Below are 14,815 nucleotides of genomic sequence, written 5' to 3'. Positions count from 1 at the left end.
AGTACCTGAAATTGCGTCTCCAGTCTTGTCTGCAGAAAAAGGACTTGAGGGCCACTCTGCCTTTTGCTGTGTCCTTCTTGAACCCCTGCAAGACAAGTGCTGTGGATTAGAAGTTAAAATAGTGAACAGAAACATTCTTTCACACAGCTAAGACAAAGTCAAAGCTCAATAACTGCAACTGAGGAGCATTCCAGCTTCTCAGCATCCCATTGCAAGTCTTTATAAAATTCAGTTGCACCAAATCCACAGAAATAGGATTGTTCCCCGTTATCTCAGAAGGGTCAGGGGATGTGCTAAAAGGTCAAGAAACAGACACCAAAGCCATTACCATTAAGTATTATTGATGCCAAGCAAATAGAGCTATTAAAATGTAGTGTATTTGAAGACATAAAACACACATGAATTCCACCAACAATTCAAACAGCCCCCACACTCACCACAGAATTACCTCTCAGCTCACAAGGATCCAAACCCGTTAATCAACACAGATGTGATGTGAGCTGCACAGGAACTGTGATGACAAGTTACAACTGGCAGAAAGGGCACATAAAAGAGCGTATTTTGTCATAAGCAAGTAGGCCAGAAATCAAAATCACCAATCAAACGTGATGGATTGAAACTGAACTCCGTGCTGCTGCCAGCTTGGTAATACTGAGAGTAACTCCTTCAGCCAGGGAGGTTCGTGGCTCTCTGAGGTCACCCCGTCACAAATGTCACAGGTGTGAGGCTTGGGGCAGGCACCTTCCAGCCCTACACACCATCACACCTGGAAATGCTGCAGGGATTACACCCACACGGCAAAAGCAGAATACAACAGTGCCATTATCACCTCCCAGCTTTCCACAGTCGGGATGAGGGCATGGGGTGAACAAGACCAGCAGATATCGGACTGGCCAGGCCAGCAGTTCTGCCCATAGGGACCGAAAAATCAGCTCACTTTTGGGACAAAAATGAGCTTTTCCAAGGTAGCAGCAAACACACTGAACAAGGGCTGACTCTGCAGTAAGGTAATTTAAATTAAACACTTCCCACTGCAGGTCAAGCTAATTCCAACCTGTTTAAACACAGGCAGGCATAGAGCTATCACAGACAAATGTAACAAATGATAACTTGGAAAGAACTCATTTTTTTTTCATACAGTCAAGGCATCAAGCATGATTTTTCATGACGAGAGTTCAAAGAACATCCCAAAAGGATACTTCAGTATTTCCCTGCACTCTCCCTCTGAAGATCTCTTCCAAGCCAAGGTATTTTGGTTCTGTATAAACCTTTTAATGCACCTGCATTACAGCACTACCAAATCAGTAACTCTGACCTCAGCCTTTACAATGGTACCTCTGTAATACATTTACATGCTTCTTCCACAAGGAAACCAAAACCACGCCTAAACGAATATAAAACTTGGGTATCAAGCAACAGTTTCATGGAGAATTTAAACACATCTCCAAAACAAACATTAAATGAAAATTAAAAGCTTTCTTTTCAGGCCACACTTGTAAAAATCTAGGAGACCCAGTCTAGAAAATATCTAGAAAGTATCTTTTCTGCGTTTCACAACACGGAGTTTTCTGAGGGAACAGCTACCAGGCAAGGAAGTGTATTTAACTCAGTATTTACCACTTAATTATCCCAACGTTTTGCATCCTTTCTTCTCTTCTGGGAGGAGGAAAGCTTTAACGCCGCTTTTCCCCTCCTCTGGAAGCCGTCCCGGCCGCTGAGGAGCAGCCCCTCGGGAGCCGTCCGTGGGCACCGCACCCTCACAGCCCGGGCCCGGCGCGGCCAGAGCGCGCTGCCCTCAGCACGCCTCCAGAGCCGAGGGGCGGCTCCTGGCAGCTGCCGGAGCGGGACAGAGAGGGGGACAGAGAGGGGGACAGAGAGGGGGACGAAGGCAGAGCGAGGCCGGGAGCGGAGGTGGCACTTCGGGTCCCTCCGTTCCGCCCGCTCGGCCGCCGCGCCCTCAGCGCCTCAGCCCCTCAGCCGCCCAGCCCTCAGTGCCTCAGTGCCCTCAGCGCCTCAGCGCCCTCAGCCCCTCAGTGCCCTCAGTGCCCTCAGCCCCTCAGTGCCCTCAGCGGCCTCAGGCCCTCAGCCCCTCAGCCCCTCAGCGCCTCAGCCCCCTCAGTGCCCTCAGCCCCCTCAGTGCCCTCAGCCCCTCAGTGCCCCCAGCGCCCTCAGCGCCTCAGTCCCTCAGCCCCTCAGCGCCTCAGCGCCTCAGCCCTCTCACCGCCCTCAGCCCCCTCAGTGCCCTCAGCCCTCTCACCGCCCTCAGCCCCTCACCGCCCTCAGTCCCGCCGGGCGGCGGCGCAGGCGCGCGCGGGGGCGGGGCGTGGGCGGGCCGCGGGAATGGCGCCGGCGATAGAAGGGCGTCAGGGGAAGCTCTTAACGCAGGCGCGGTGGCCAAGTGGTAAGGCGTCGGTCTCGTAAACCGAAGATCACGGGTTCGAACCCCGTCCGTGCCTTGGCGGGTCCGCGCTGGCGGGAGCTTTCCCATTCCTTTTTAGGGGAAGGCGGGGCTCGGTCCGGTGGCCGCACCGGACTCTCCGCGGAGGGTTCGGTATCGGGAGAGATCGGTACCGGCCGCCCAAGCGCACCCCACATCGGCACAGCCGCTGTCCCCGGCCGGCTCCCGGCTCCCCGCACCGGGGGCAGCCGGCCCAGGGACTCGCAGCCGTGGCGGAGACTGGCCCGGCCCCACCAAAGGGTTCTGGTGAATGTCCTGCCACCCTGCCTCGGCTCGGTCACTGCTGCCCTGCGGCGTGTCTCAGCGGCTGTACCACCGCCCTCCTCACATCTGCATCCGCTGAAACGTTCTTCTTCGTTTTTTCCTGGAGCCTAATCCGGTTTTCAAGAGATCCTCGGCTCAGCCTGAAGAAACAAAAAATAGTTTGAAATGTGAAAGGCCAAGGTGCCTGTTGAGGCCAAGTGGAAGTTGTGTCACACTTTTTCTACACAGCACCCTTGAGGAGAGGCTGGTGCTCACCTTACCATGGAATCACTCCTGGGAGGAACACGTGGAGCCTCTGCAGGATCTTGTTTGAAGAGATCCTCCGGCTGCTTCAAACTCTTCATTGAAGAAAGCCGCCTCCAGAGGCTGCAGCTGTCACGATCATCCTGTAATCCTCCAGGTCCTTTTCACTGGTTCACCCCCACCTGCCACCATACAATTAAGTATTTATTAATTTGTTTCTGCCTTCTGATTAGTAAACCATGAGGCTTCTTCATCTGTATCACCAACCACTTAAAAGGGTCATTTGCAATCTGGTTAGTGTGTATTTTACCAATTTTCTAATTTTTAATAGAAAAGAACTTCGGACACAGCCAGTCCAGGAGGTTGGTGACACTGATGGCACCAGGCACCAAACCCACACACAGTTAAGGGCTGACAGCACTTAAACCCATCCTAACAGTGTAAATAGGAACAGAATTACTAATTGAAGGAAATCTTCATTGATTCATGCCTGATATTTACTTACCATTTGAAATTTTACTGACCGCTGTGTCTGCACAATCAGTTTTGTTCTCTTACTGACAAATCTTCCTCTCATATTCTGCACCACTGTTGTCAGGAATGTAAATTGTACGTTTGTTGTACAGAAATAAATGTCCTTAACTATTTACATTGGGTTTTGTAAATATTCTTAGATATTTTTACTTACGGATACAGAGGGCAGTGAGGTACATCCATGTCCCTGAAACTACTTTCATAGGACAGTTGTAAAACCTAAATGCAAAAATCAAACTCAAGGACAAAACACATATCTGAGAAATACTGTTTTCTGTTTACTACAGCCTCAGGCATAAGCCTCTCAGGGAGAGTGGAGATGAGCCACCTTGCCACTGATGAGTAAAGCTTTCATAAATTCTTGCTTGTTTTTCAGAAATATTTATAGGACAAAGCCAGGTATGCACAAGAGCTATGGCTGTGTCTCACCCTCTTAATGATGGTTTGAGGCCTGTGAGTCTGTGTTAGATGACACAGAAATCAGATAACACAGAGCCGGTTCTTCCACCGTTTGAAGACACAACTTACATTTTGTTGAATAACATTGCTAAACTATTAGCATGATAACAGTGTTGCTAAGTAACATTTTAAGACATGTCTCGTGGTTATTTACTTGAAATTAATTTTGTAATTAGAAAACTATCCGTGCACTCACAGCCTAGGAGAAACTTGTGCAGCCCAGAAATAGTAACTCCAGCAGCAGTTAAGAGGTAGAAATAATTAACATATCACATGGGTCTACTGCCACAATGGATTCATTAATCCGACGTTAAACCTTTTTTTTTAAAGCGTTGCTCTATTTGCCTTCTGCTTTCTTCTTTTTAGACAACACGATGCCCAAATTTTAAAACCTTTCCTTTTAGGCCTTTCTCTACACCACTGACCATGGTTGCTACAATGCCCCCAGTCCTCCCCAGACACTGCATGTTCTCCTTGCAGGGGGCAGGCAGCGAGGCTGAGCAGCAGCGCTCAGAGCAGCATTTCCCACGGAGGGGCTCCCAGGGCAGAGGCCTATTGCTCCAGGTTTGTCTGCTCTTCTCTGTTTGCATTTGGTTCACACACAGCTTCAAGTAAACTATGTCTGTTTTCAGAGAATTATCTTTGTTTACATACTTCTCTCTCGGAGGAGAAAGATGATTGATGGTGATGTTCACCAATGAGGTCGAAGACGTGGCTTACCTGTGTAGCCAACCTTGGCCTGTTTGTAAAACTGTATACAGATGGAGTCAGAAAAATAAAGTCGAGCTTTCCTGCTTGACCTCCTGCTGCCTGCCTGGTCCTTTGGTGTCGCTAACAGTGACAGAGGCCAAGCAGGGAATGTGCATCACACACCCCAGCCAAGGCCGGGCTGCCACGGCACCACACGGGTCACACCCTGCCCCTGTCCCCACCCTGGACCCTGGCGGGTGACACTGAACCCCAAAGTTGCTCTCTGGCCACGTGCTGGGCAGTGCTGCAGCCCGGGCACCCAAGGGTGCCTGCAGCTCCCCGTGGCACCCACACGCCGGGCACAGAGGGTGAAGCAGCAGCCAGGGGCTGGGGAATCCCAGGGCAGAATCTGTACTGCAGTCATGGGAAATGACTGCACTTTCTATCGCTGCATAATTAAAATTTAAGATAAAAAAAAGATCCCTTACACTGTGCAGTATTATTGGTGAATGCAGAAGGTGAAGCAAATTTAATTTAGTTTTATATTCTTTTTTTTTCTTTTTTTTTTTTTTTTGTCGCTATAACAGCCTCTTGCTGCCTTTTTAATTGAATTTTACTTGTGACAACCAGTATGACCAACAGAGGACAGCACATCCATTTCTTTTAATGATTAAAAGATCCTGAGCTTGAAGCTGCCATTCACTTTTTCACTCAGGAAATGAGAGTGACAGGCTGAGTGGAGCAGTGTGCCATAAGTAAGCCAGCCAGATTAAAAAGGCCTTTTTGCAATTAACTAGAGCTGTTTTGAATTCCATGAGATTACTTAAAAGTAAATCTACTTCTAACCAGGCATTATTGCTAACAAAACACTGCGGGTGCACGTTGGTGACCCTCGGGTCTGTATTTTGATGCAATTGTTTACTGAGCACTGCAGTAACAGTTCAGACACACTTAGGAGTCAAAGCACACTCAGAAGTGTCAGGTGAACTCTCCTAATTCCCCTTCAAAACTGCAGACAGAAAAGGTGTCTCTAACCAAGTCTTGATTACATGTGAGTATTCATAAAACACTGAAGTGAAGCCAACTCCAGTGTTTTTATTGCATTTGATTTGGGGGCAGAGAAGACTCTGCAAGTCATAATGAAATTCAAAGAACAAACCCAAGGATTTCATGTGGCTGAGGGGAATTTCATTAAGGAAATCCAATTAACCTGCAAGAGTTGCACACATTGAAATCTATTATCTTCCCCTAAAAGCTGGCTTTGTGGTTTTTATAGCGACCTTTGCTATTCCTGGATAAATAATGCCTTATTACAAATGCACTGACATCTTTATATAATTAACAACACACAAAAATGTCTTCATTCGTCTCTGCTTTTCAAACATTCGATTTTGCTTCCTATGAAACGTCTCAAGTTGATGTTTTTAAAGAAGATATGAGTCAGGAAGGATTGGGTGTTAAGACACCAGCACAAAGCAGACACAGATTAAGGAGACATATGAGAAATAATGTGGCTCCTGACAGCGTGTGGGGCTGTGTTTGTCGGTCAGGGCCTGATCCTGTGAATTGCTGAGCTGAATTAATTAAGAGCCAAAGATACCACTGAGTCCATGGGGACTGACAGTGCTCAGCAGTACTCAGCGCCGAAGCCCTTAAATAAAAACCAACCTACAAATTCCGATTCATGTGAGTAACAATATTGCACACATCTACAGTGGGGACATGAATTATTCACAGCAGTGTAGCATGAAAGCTGCAAACGGCCAAGCCTGTTTAAAATAACACACAAACAACACTCCGTGTTTGTGATATGTGGGAGGGTTATCATTTGGCCCATTTTTCACTCATATGCATATTCCTTTTATTTGCTGCACGCATAGGTCTGATCTGAGGATGTGGAGAAAATAAATACAGGAGATAGGCATCTAATAAACATTAGTAGAAAATGAGGAAAGGAGGTTACTAATTAGCATTCTTTCCATATGAAACTACTAGATTGTATCGGAGAAATGTGAGTTAAGTGTTTTACCGTTCTTTTTTTTTAACCATTATCTGATCAGAGAAGCATGAAAAGCACTTTATTGCCTTTTTTTTTTTTTTTTTTTTTTTTTTTTTTAATCCCTGTGCTAGGAGCCCTCTGCAGGAAGTGAAGCTGAATTTCACAAATCTTCCCTTTCTGACGTCTCCCGAATTTCTAGGAATACCCCTTCCCTGTTACTATATTTGGTGGTAGTTTCTAGGAAAAAAATTAATTTTCGGCCTGTCTCGGCCTCAGCACACCTCCCGTAGAGCACCGGGCGCCCCGGGTCTCCTGGCACGGCCCCGCGGAGTTGAGGAGCCCAGGGCTCGGGCTCCCAACTCCCGGCGCAGACAGCACGTCTTTGTAGCACCGCTGGAGGAACGAGCATGGAGAAGGAGTGGGAAGGGGAGAGGTGTCTTTGTGGCAACAATGAGTGAATCTTCTCTAGTTATTTTCCTGGCGGCTGCTCTTTTTTTTTTTTTTTTTTTTCTTTCTTTTTTTTTTCTCCTTGCACTTTTTTTTCTTTTTTTTTTTTTTTTTTCTTTTTTTTCCCCCTTTTTTTTTCTTTTTTTCAAGGAAGAGGATCTTAATGACAGAAAAAAAAAAAAAAAAACCTTCTGGATTTTTTTTTTCCCTCCGCTTCCCCCTCTCCCCCTCCCCTTGATGTGGCCTCTTGTTTAGCTTGTGGCGTGACCGTGATGAAGAAATGTTTCAGGGCGCCTGGCAGGGTGATCTTTTTATGTAATGAGTCAGGATTTTGCCAACGGAAGGAGCCGGCTCGGAGGACCGGAGGGCTGTCTCCTTTCAAGCACGGGGACCTGCCGGCCGAGCGGCCCCTGTGCTCGGGATCCCCGCTGGCTGCGGCCGCTCATCCGTTCCCGTTCCCGTTCCCGTTGGCGGCGGCCCCGCGGCGGGCACTGGCAAGCGGTGAGTTGCGCTGTCCCTCCGCGCCCCGGCTCCGCGGGGAGCAGCGCCGAGTCCCCCCGAGGCCGCAGGTGCGGCCGCCGCCCCGCGCCCCCGTCCCCTTTCCCTTTCCCTTTCCCTTTCGGCGGGCAGCCGGGGCCGCGCCCTGCGCGGGAATGGGGCGGCTCCGCGCCGCCCGGGCACCGCGGCGTGCGGGAGAGGCCGCGGCAGCGCGCCCGCGGAAAGGCGCCCCGGGAGCGGCGGCGGCGCCGCGGGGCCGCGCATCGGCGGGCGCGCGTCCCCGGGCAGCTCCAGGCGCGGCCCCGGACAGCTCCGGGCGCGGCCCCGGACACCTCCGGGCGCGGCCCCGGGCACATCCCGGCGCGTCCCCGGACACCTCCGGGCGCGGCCCCGGGCAGCTCCCGGCGCGGCCCCGGACACCTCCCGGCGCGGTCCCGGACACCTCCCGGCGCGGCCCCGGGCACATCCCGGCGCGGTCCCGGACACCTCCCGGCGCGGTCCCGGACACCTCCGGGCGCGGCCCCGGGCACATCCCGGCGCGGCCCCGGGCACATCCCGGCGCGGCCCCGCGCCCACCTGCCGCAGGCCGCGGAGGGTCGCGCCGGGCCCCGCGGGGAAGGGGCGCTCGCCGCCGCAGCGGCCCCCTTGGGAGCTACAGGTGTCCGCTCCCCGCCGTGTCCGCTCGCTCCCCGCTCCTGTCCCGCTGCCTCCGCGTGGCTTCTGCGGCGACTTTTTGGCCGGGCACAAATAACTACAAATGCCCGTGCGATACGCACCGTCTGAGGAGCTCGTGTGAAAGCACGGCCAGAAAAAATCTCCTAAATCATCACAGTCATAAATAAGTCAGTTAAAATGTACGGTTTGTAGAACGAGGAATTATTTAAACGTTTTTACTTAGCCAGAATTTCCATCAACTTCTGTGCGTTTTGCTTTCAGGATGTGTTTGGTGATTGTAAAGCAGTTCAGCTAGGACAGCATTCCTCAGCTCCGCATTTTGATTATCTAAAGCAGACTGAGTGTAATAGTGGCTTTTCAAGGACAGCAATTAGTTTCTTTTACTGTAACTGACAGCATTAACCTACTTTGGCCATCCTGGTGTAAAGTGTAAAGCTTTTAAACATGGATTTTATTTAGAAGCTCTGTGGAATTATAAAGTGAAGATTTAGCATATATGTTCCTTTTGTCCGTGAATTTCTACTTTTCCTCTTATCTTTGAAAGAAGATCTTACAAAATATAATATTGAGGGTAGTAGGATAATGACGTGGGGCTGAATACTTGACACTATCACTGTTAGTAAGAAGAGACCAGTTTTCAAGTAAATTGAAAATAATTTCTAGTTTAGTGTACAAATAAATTTAGAATAATGACAGACATTTCTCTATAATGTGTCTTTAGTCTGAAATACAGTGAAACAGATAAATAATAACTTGTTACGTACTTCGAGAAGAAATCTTAACAGATATTCTGAGTGCTGGGTCTAATAACTTATTCTGTGTCATTTTATAAACACTTTGAAAAAGTACCTCATACCTGCTTAATAGATCATAAAATATTAATGCCATTAATTAGTATCTGTTAGCAATTCATGCTGTCCAGAAAGTGAAGGAGGGTGTGTTGCAACTGGGCTATAACCTTCTCTTTTTATTAGTCTGAAAATGACCCACTGGAAGCAGTGACTCAGTTGATTGGGCATATCTTACAAAGATACTTGACTTACCAATTGAATCTTGGAAGGCTGTGGTTCCAGAGTCGGGGTTTTGGGGGCGAGATGAGCTTATGTTTTATCCAACTGGCCCACAAAGTCCCGCTTTTGGTGGTCACTTTGTTCTGCAAAAGAAAACAGCACATTATGGCTCTTACAATGGACAGTAAACTTAGTAGTAAACTACTGCTGCACTTAGGAAAGGGCTATTATACACTTTAAATAAATAATCATGTTCTAATTTTAATGTTGTCTTCAGCAATAAGAAGTGGATAGAAAACACAATCATTCTGAAAGTTAAACATAAAACTTTTCTGACTGTTGGTGGTGTTTTTCTCTTTAAAAAGCCAGGAAAAGCTGAAGAAAAAGTCACCTTTCAAAGGGTGGTCATACAATACAGGTGAATTGGGAGAAAATATGGTCCCTAGAAAAGAGAGACAATTTAAACCTTGAAAAAAAATCTTTTAAACACTGATAGCATTTGTATTGTCAATCCCCACCTCATTTCTCTTTGCTCACAAAGTGCTCAGTGGAAATGTATCTCCTGAACTGTTCCTTTATGTCTGTGTGTGTCTACGTGTGTACAGTCTGTATCTATGATTCAGTTTAAAGGCTGCTAATTATTGTACTGGTAAAGGTTGTGGAATATATTATTGTGATTTAGGCAGTGTAAACCTGACCTTGGTAGAGCTGTTTAAGTTCATGTTACTATTTACATTTTGGTCTCAATATACTAAAGAATTGAAGTATTCTTTTTACTTAAAAGTTGCATAGACGTACTTTCCTCATGGGAAAGTGCTGAAAATGCTGGTAGATGCACTGAACTTTCTCATGGTTCCAAATACACTGCACAGATATTTAATACTGATTGAACACGATACTCACACAATGTCATTTATACAATGTTTCACACAACACAGATGCTGGAGCATCCTCTCAGGTGGTGTAAATGTGTCTGTCATAGTTTTGACATTTAATGCCAGCTAATCACCAGCTTAAGCTACACATCAACATCCAGACATTCACAATGTGGTCACATTGTCATTGCAGTCAGGTTAATTTTAAGTGTTGACCTACACAGACTGAATCAATTTGAGTATTTCAGAAAGGCCTTTTCAGCTGAAGTGAGACAGTTACACACTGTTCAAGTTGTTGGTGTGTGATTTATTATAAGTATCAGGATTATAGTCAACTGAGTATCAGGATGGCTTCTCAAGATTTTTCTATAGAATTCTAGTATTTCACATTTTATAGCAATATAATTACAGCACAAGTGAAATAGGATGTATCCAAACCTGAGTGCAACAAATTCCTCACTTGTTTTAAGACTGTGAAATCTGATTTGGAGGAGCTTAGGTCAGAACTGTGGTGCTAATATGCTTTTTAGCTACTATTTTCCATAAAATAACACTGTTCAGAACCAGCATTCATGAAAGGCTACATTTTCATAAACCAATCAAGTTAAAAATTGAACTGTAGAAATATTTTGTTTTTAAATTGTGCTCAAGTATATTAGTACTTAGTTTGTGAATAACATTCCAGACCTGTCCAATCCTCCTAGCTGTCAGACTGGGATTGGTGTAATTCCTGTGGTCTCTTCTCGAGTATTCTGAGAATGTAGGAGCAGAGAATCAGAGATGAGAAAGTGGATCAGTGTGAGGATCTTGCTTTAAGGGAAAAGAGAAACACTCAGATGCAAACAGCAGCGAAGATCAGCTCTGCTCTGCTAAAATACCACAGTTGCTTCTTACCAACTGTTACTTTAAAGCTCTTAAATTAACACATAATTTTGTACTTCCAGTAAGATGTGCTTTATGTATCACACTTTGTTAATCAGCTATTTTTAGATTATTTTTTAAAATAGATTCTATCTGACTCTCTATTGAGGATATATAAAATTCACTTGCATTTCTTCTAGCACCAATAACCTAGCTATAGAATTAATACACTATTTAAATGATTAATGAGCAGTGTTAAAGAACACTGTTATGCTTCTGTAGGCCTTCCTCATACAATATTTTTATATTTTTATTCACTTTTTTCCCCCATCAATAAGCTTACAGAAAGAGCTCCTGTTTGTCTCTGGTGTGCAGTAGAACAGACAATTTTCTGCTGCTATAGATATCTTGCATTTATTTTAAACTTTCAATGTCTGTTCATTTTGTTTGTGTTACTGAAATTAATGATGATTAGACAAAACAGTGATAGATTTCCTAAACATCTGTGTTATAAAAATTGAATCTCTTTCCCTCACACTGGTTTTCCCAGCAGGTTTGTGTGCAGCTTGGGGTGCTGGCCTCAGAGCTGAGACTCCTGAAATGCACTGTGTATCCAGAGCATTAATAATTAAATACCTAGGATCAGTCTATCTTGCTATTTGATATGAAAAAATAAAAAAAAAAAAAGAAATTTACAGAAGATAAAAAGTAGATGGTGTGTTTGTAATATAAATTAGTTTTTCTTCAGATAAAAAGGTCATTAATTATTGAAAAAATATTTAGAAATATCAACCCTGATTATTTATTGCATTTATAATTTATAAAATTGAAAGTCCTACTAGCTATCCTTCTATTTAGAATAAATTTAAAACTACATTTTTAGAATGACTTTTCTGCATTTTTCAGCGAACCTTTAAAAACCCAGCTTACAAACACACTGAATCAGCAGAGGATTACCCAATGGCCTAATCTGTTTACTTTTGAAATGTTATTGAAAGCAGTGAAAAGCTCAGGATCTCCACCAGAATGCTGGGGCTTGGGTTGGAGATTGCTCTGGGCCCTGCATTTTCTGAAGCAGGGCCTCAACCTTTGACACCTCCTGACCCCGTGTTGCAACAGCAAAGTTTGGTGCCTCCCCTCTGATCCAGTCACAGAAAAAGAGAGACAGAGGGAACGACCCCAAGTTGGGAAACTCATGACCTGGAACAGCTGAAAATTTAGCCTTACTAAAGGCTACAGAATCAGTTGTCCTTTCCTAGGAAGCTTTCAGAAGCTTTTATGCAGAGTCTTTGCGGGGCAAGAACACAGACACCTGAGCTCTGATTTTTCAACTGTGCCTTGTTCTTTGCTCCCTGTTGCAGTGTTAATCACCAGCACTGCTTCCCCGTGGAAAATCCGGACCTCATGCCACAAGGCTGTGCAAACACAAACCAGTATGTTCAGGCATATTTTCTAAGGACATCCCTCAAAAGATCATTTTACCTGCCTTGGAAATTGTATTTAAAAGCCAAACAAAGAAGTGGATTTTTTTTTTTAATGGGTTTAAAAGATTAGGGGCAAACCATTGCTATCACCTGGAAGCTGCACCTGTAGTGGAAGACATGGTAGAAAAGTGGTTCCGACCATGTGGCTTCAGACTATGAACTTCTGGTGAAATCAGGGAATTTAAAGCATCATTTGCCCAGCTCACAATGCACATCAGTTAATAACGACAGGAATCCCTTGCTGCAATGCCATATGCTGTTCTCAACCAAACAGTGCAAACGTGGAGGGAATGTGGTACAGCTATAAACACGGGAAAAAGGAAACAAAGAATCAGGAGGTTTTGCCTGTTGTCAAAATGCCCCAATAGTTCCTGTTTACAAGGGTTGGGGGCAAGGGCAATAATTGTATATTCAAGTGTGAATGGATAGGCCTTATTCAGCCTGGGAATGATTTTTCAGGACCTTTCTTACCTTAACCTCCAGAGTTAATAAAGATAACATCAACAGAAATGAAGCCTCACACAGTACTGAGGGGACTGGCTTTGTGAGGTGTCTGACTACACGTTAGCAGTTGGTTTCAGGAGGTTTCCCCTGATCTCTGAGTCCCTGTTGGATATAAGGATCTTTCATTACCAACATTTTTTAAAATATTGGAATCATTATTCTCTACAGATAGGCTCCAGACTTTTGTGTTTGTTTTCTCTTTTCTTCTCCTGTTTGGAGCATACCTGCTCCTAGCTGCACTCAAAAGAAATCTTAAAAAGTTGAGTCCTATCTGATTTCCTAGTATGCTGAATACTTACCTTGTTGATACTTATGAAGAACTTTTAAACAAAACTATTTCGATCTTTTCAGTTCATACTGTTAATTTGAATTTAGCTGTTAATGGAGGAGACTACAATTCAACAGTATAAAGTAGTATTTGATGCATTTTTGCTATTTGAAGTATCTCAGCTTCAGACAGTCCAAATCCTTTTACTTCAATCTTGGCTTTCTATATGAACCAATATAAAATAGTATTTGGACACTGATTTTTAAAGTAAAGCTTTTCATTTGTAGGTCAGGACAAGAATTAAAACAGAACACACACACCCCTGTCCTCTTCAACAAGGCATGTATAAAGGGTTGTACGACAGGGTGAGAAAAATCATTTCAGGATGTTTCAGGACTGGCCTACATGCATCAGGAAAAGTGAGTGCAGTAATTGTACTGAAAGGGCATTTCTAGTTGTTACACATTGCTGCTGTTAAAAAAAATCTTAATATGGTCTTTTATGGTCAACAAAATCTTGATTTTCACTTTGATGCTGCTGCTGCTGGTATTAAAGCTTTCTTTTGTAATCAGAGATTCATTTCAAATCACACAAAGCACACACACCTCTGTCAGCCTGGTGCTGCTGTAAGTCAGAAGTATCTCCACTGAATTCACGGGATCGACATCCATAAAAATGCAAGTGACATCATGTTAAAATTTCTGGAACCTGAGAAAAGAATTCAGTTAATTCTTCATACTTTAACATCAACAAAGGGCAAATGTATTACACAGAACATAACATGAGGAATTGATCATTGCTTTTTTTTTCCACAATATTATTCTGTTTTATGCTTTGTGCTACAGGAATCTGTGAAGAATGTGCCTGTTAGGTGCTATTCAGTGGGGATTGTTTAAAAATAGTTACTTTTCATTGGCCATGCCAATTGAATGGGCATAACTTAAAGTTCAAGTGTGCTACCTGTTTTACTGAGGATATTTATAAATATGGATAATTCAGCCTACTAAAAAATACTTTGTATTTTTACTCTGACTGGTCCTTCTGTGTGTATGGAAAACTGCCCGGACAGTTCATTTTAAAATGAAAATATTTTAAAATTCTTTCAAATGAAAGATGTTCTATAATGCTATTATGTATAATTTTCTTCTATAAACTAATGTCCACTCTGTCACTGAAGTATCCTTAAAATGAGAAATGCAGGTCAAGAGTTAATGATGATTATCTTGGGGTTTTCATTTGTTTTTTTTTTTTCTTTTGGAGAGCTGAAAGAAGAAAAATTGTCCTGTATTGTCTGGGATTCATGCAAAATGTTTTTCACTTCCCAATAGTATTTCTAAGGTAGCTGCCTCAAAAATCACTTTCTTGCTTGCACAGAACTATTTTATACATCCAGAGCTAATAACTTAGAGGATCCTTGAAAAACTACAGTTTTCCTATCCAGCGGACTAACAGAAAATGATGAAATCCTGAGGTATTGTTGGAAAGTTGTTCTAACTTAAAAATCTTTTCTTTATAGTTTTATTCTTGATGTTCCACAGCATTCACC

General features: G+C 44.4%; 2 long non-coding RNA genes and 1 other non-coding gene across 3 annotated transcripts; 2 read left to right on the top strand and 1 right to left on the bottom strand.

Annotated features, from left to right (window-relative positions):
- The first annotated feature begins 2,384 nt into the window (after window positions 1–2,384).
- Window positions 2,385–2,456, top strand: TRNAT-CGU (transfer RNA threonine (anticodon CGU)). The gene has a single exon. It is a non-coding gene; the product is annotated as a tRNA-Thr (tRNA).
- A 120-nt stretch (window positions 2,457–2,576) lies between these two features.
- Window positions 2,577–3,706, bottom strand: LOC136367810 (uncharacterized). Its single transcript, XR_010744740.1, has 3 exons — window positions 3,471–3,706; window positions 2,978–3,147; window positions 2,577–2,862 (listed from the first exon to the last, which is right to left on the bottom strand). It is a non-coding gene; the product is annotated as an uncharacterized lncRNA (long non-coding RNA).
- Window positions 3,707–7,690: 3,984 nt separating this feature from the next.
- On the top strand, window positions 7,691–9,542 carry LOC136368176 (uncharacterized). Its single transcript, XR_010744788.1, has 2 exons — window positions 7,691–8,446; window positions 8,529–9,542. It is a non-coding gene; the product is annotated as an uncharacterized lncRNA (long non-coding RNA).
- The last annotated feature ends 5,273 nt before the right edge of the window (window positions 9,543–14,815 follow it).

Source organism: Sylvia atricapilla, chromosome 15, assembly GCF_009819655.1.
Source record: "Sylvia atricapilla isolate bSylAtr1 chromosome 15, bSylAtr1.pri, whole genome shotgun sequence".
In the NCBI taxonomy this organism is placed as follows: Eukaryota; Metazoa; Chordata; class Aves; order Passeriformes; family Sylviidae; genus Sylvia; species Sylvia atricapilla.
The sequence above is the reverse complement of the archived record's forward strand: the minus strand, read 5'-3'. Positions and strand labels throughout refer to the sequence as shown.